General features: G+C 38.9%; 1 pseudogene; it reads left to right on the top strand.

Annotated features, from left to right (window-relative positions):
- Nucleotides 1-464: 464 nt before the first annotated feature.
- Nucleotides 465-4,190, top strand: LOC143217684 (cytochrome b-like; annotated as a pseudogene).
- The last annotated feature ends 291 nt before the right edge of the window (nucleotides 4,191-4,481 follow it).

Below are 4,481 nucleotides of genomic sequence, written 5' to 3'. Positions count from 1 at the left end.
AACCGCTAAGGAGTGAATGCTGAACTTATTTATTTTCCGTGCTGCGCCCTCACGAAAGTCACACGAGCCAATTCGTGGCGTTCTGCCGATTAAGAAAAGCCTAAACTCGATAGAATTAGGACTGTTTCTAGTGGTTTTATTCATTAAAGTATCCTCGAAATTTTTATTCAAATAATTTTCTGCCCCTCACCCCAAGTATCTTTGCTTAAAAAATATATACGTGTACGATACCAAAATATATGTACATATGTTTTTAGATTTTTTTAGTTTATGTAATAATCCTAACCCAATCTTAACCTAATATGGTACATACAGCGTGTGTAGCACATGAATTGCATAGAATAGCGGAGGAAATACAAATGCACTTTCCATTGGTCAATGAAGTAATACATAGCTTTTGTAAAACAAATATTCTTAGAAGCTCCGCGTACGTAGGATAGAAATTTATAAAGAAAAGCTGCCAAATGTTCCTTTACCACCAGAAGCGATCGTACCACGATGGGAAAGTAAGTAAATATATTTAGTAATAATTAAGTTCATTAAGACAAATTGAATTATTAGTTTTGTTGAGGGATCTCTTTTTTCCATAATACATGTACATATATTCGTATATCTCTAAACTCTGAAGTAAACTGTCTAGAAGTATCTATCTTATCTCACTAGTAACCCGGTTAACCCGGTGTCTCTAGCTGTGAAACCCGCTCTGTGCGGGTTAACCCCGCTCGGAACCGGGTTAACCGGCAATCTCTGGGCCCTAAGACCCGTTCTCTCCGGGTTAGTGTGGGTTAGAGAAACCTCGCTCGGTTAACCGGGTTTGGGTTTGGGTTAGTCCGCGGTACGCATCCCTGATCTATAGCAACTGCTTTTTTTTAGGGTATGTTTTACCCTGAGAACAAATATCATTTTGAGGGGCCACAGTAATTACAAATCTATTATCAGCTATCCCATATTTTGGAAAAATTTTAGTTGAATGAATTTGAGGAGGATTTTCAATTAATAATGCAACTTTAAATCGTTTTTATTCATTCCATTTCATCTTACCATTTATTATTTTAATTTTTGTTACTATCCATTTATATTTTCTTCATAATTCAGGATCTAACAACCCTATAGGGCAGGCGTGGGCAATTTTGCCTCAATTGAGGCAAAACAGTCCCCACCGTAGCGCCCACTGTCCCCCACCAGCATCCGCCGTTACTATGTAGGAAGGACGCGTTTCGCTTGTCGCAAGCAGTGCGCAGGCCTCGTGCATCGGAACCACGAGAAGCGCCACCGAAAGGAAGCTTGATGGGGGTAGCAGGCGTTTGAGGGGCTCCACCCGTGCCTACGCCTGCTATAGGGTCAATAAATAAATATTATCTTACATATTTTACCCCTTATTTCTTAATTAAAGATATTTTTGGTTACACCCTAATTATTAACTTCCCGATTTTATAGGGAAGTTATTGTAATGACCCCGAAAATCGAAAATCGATTTTTTAGCAGATCTTCACGTTTCATGGTCATTGCAGTCATTTTAGACTATTTTCAGCAAAATGTTCGTATGTGTGTATGTGTGTGTGTGTGTGTGCGTATGTCCGTTTGTATGTTATCAAATTTTTCGTTAACGTTTTCAGAAAAAGTAACAACGCGATCAGGATGATGAATGATGCAATCGATGTGCCCCGCTGTAACTTAGAGCTGATTAGATTTTGGTCCATTTTGGTCAAGTAGTTTTTTAGTTTTTTTCGAAAGAAGTTCATTCAACAATGCAATTTATACGAGAGAACGGAAAGTTTCCACCGAAGAAACAAACGTAATTACACAAAAAATTTTTTTTTGTACCTTATGATGATGTTTCCGCTTACAATAATCGAAAATTATCCCAATGCAAGAGTGAGTTAATCATCTCTACTCCCGAGAATACAGTTTCAAAGAATATCGATGAAAGTACCAAAAAAAATTTATATTACAATCTGTAAAAAAACAATCAGTTCAAAACAAATTATTAACTGAGATTAAATTGAAAATTAATATAAACTATATGATAATTATTAATAACGTTAATGTTGAAAACGGCTTGGTTAATGGAGCACACACACATGCGGAATATTAAAATTTATTACTTTTCAAGAAAATACTAAAATTCCGTCTATATTGTGGTTAGATTTTCAATTGGCCAGAGTAGGAATGAAAGTAAGAACTCGTTATCGTGATTATATGAAAAATGCAAATATTGATCAAAATTTAACACCAATAATAAAAATATCGTATCAAGTAAATATGTCGAGTGAGGAAAAATATCAAATCACACGTAGTCAATTTCCAGTGGTTCCTGCTGAAGCGATTACGATTCATAAAAGTCAGGGACAAACATACGAGAAAGTATGTTTGGATTTTAAAAAATCAGAAAGGCGAACTTTACAAATGTTGTATGTAGCACTGAGCAGAGTTTCAAAATGGAGCGCGGTTTATATATTTTGGGACAATTTAAATTAACAGTATCGCAAAAAACCAAGATCAATACTGCAAACCCGGATAATGAGGAGTTGTATCGTTTGCGAAAAACTAATTAAGACAATTTATTTTGCAACATTAGTATGCTATAACAAGGAACCAAGCGAGCAACGAGCCTGCGATGTTCGTTTAATGCGACGCCATATAGCAAATATTTTGATAAGTAGAAAACTATTGAATTTCCCTGAAAACGTATAATCTTATTAAAACGTACACCTAATAATGATAATAATATACTGCAACTAACGAATCGGGAAGTTCTTTGTGTGGCTCGTGGAGAGTCACACACCAAATAACATCCGTACCACTAACCCTCTCGCGAGCTCGCAAAGCGAGCGAGCTACGACAACCCTCTAGTTTTTATTGTCTTATTAATAACTTTAATTTCTCCGTATACTCTTAGAGACCCAGATAATTTTATTATAGCTAACCCTGTAACAGACCTGTACGATGCAGGCCTGTCACTAGGAGGCACGCGCCGAACTTAACCGAGCGACGCCGAAGATCGCCGAACACGCCGCCCGTACACGACGCGCTACGATACACGATCCCGCGCGCCAAGCCTTATTCGGCGGGAAACGGACGCCGAGGTTCCGCCATCTTGAGGAAGGCGGAAACTCGACGTCATACATCCGTTTCCCTCACACCAACCCCCACCACCAATCTCCGCCTATAAAAGGCGATGCAGACGAGGCACGGGTCTCTATTCCAGCCTGTGCAGCATCCTGGGCACATCCCAAAGTATTGGTAAGTGTTACTGGTACTTTCCTACTTTCCCACGCTCGTCGTCGAGTTGTCCGCAGCATCGGCCTCCTCGACACCGGCGTTTCCTACCGGCGTGACGGCAAACACGCCAAACAGAGAGGGCAGTATCCTTCTCTGCCGTTCGGGCAGCATCCCGAACACACTTCTCGGGCAGCATCCCGAGAACTCCGACAGCTACCGGAGACGATTAAATGTAGGGGCAGCATCGTCTTCATTTGCCGTAGAACCGCCACGAGGAATTTCCCAACTCGTGGCCGGGTTTTCCTGAACCGTTCCTTCTGAACCCAGTCGCCGGTATTCATCACCAGGTCCACGCGATCGCGTCGCGCCGCGATAAACGTTCACACCAGAAGCACCAGTAGAAGCACGGTTCGGTAGCACGATTCATCCGTACAATGAGTCCGCGAACGTACGTAGAGTGAGCCCGGAAATACATAAGCACGCTGTCGTTATTTCACGCCCCGCGCACTTCGTCCAATTTCAGCTTCCGTCGATTCTCTCGCCGATTCACGAACCTGGCGCGACGAGCTATCGCAGCACGAGAGGGTACGACGCCGCGATGACATCTCCGCCGGAAGCAGAACCGTTACAACCCAATAATTACACCCGAACATATTAAACCTGAATGGTATTTTCTATTTGCCTATACAATTCTTCGAATTATCCCCAATAAATTTGGAGGGGTATTAGGATTATTCTCATCTATTTTAATTTTATTAATTATACCATTCCTAAATTATAATAATATAACCTCAAGAAAATTTTATTTTTTAGGAAAAATTTTATTTTGAATTTTCATTTTATCATTTATTATATTAACTTGACTAGGGGGACAATTAATTGAAACACCATTTATTAATTTAAGAATTTTATTTACAATTATTTATTTTTTATTCTTTATTATTTCCCCTCTACTTAATTTAATATGAGATAAATTAATTTATTAAGTTAATAAGCTTTAAAGCAAATATTTTGAAAATATTACTAAGATATAAATTTATCTATTAACTTAAATTAATATAAATTATTAATTCTTTTATACTTAAAATAATTAATATATATGTAAAGAAAGTATACGTTCTTTAGTTTTGGAATTTGCCGCGCTTCCCATGCTCCGCGCGTCTTTACTTTAATTACCGATAGATGGAGCGACAATGAGCAGAAGAATTGGAGAGAGAGAGAGTAATCACGATATAGAGCGCACGTGCAAAATATTAAAT

This window comes from Lasioglossum baleicum, chromosome 17, assembly GCF_051020765.1.
Source record: "Lasioglossum baleicum chromosome 17, iyLasBale1, whole genome shotgun sequence".
In the NCBI taxonomy this organism is placed as follows: Eukaryota; Metazoa; Arthropoda; class Insecta; order Hymenoptera; family Halictidae; genus Lasioglossum; species Lasioglossum baleicum.
The sequence above is the reverse complement of the archived record's forward strand: the minus strand, read 5'-3'. Positions and strand labels throughout refer to the sequence as shown.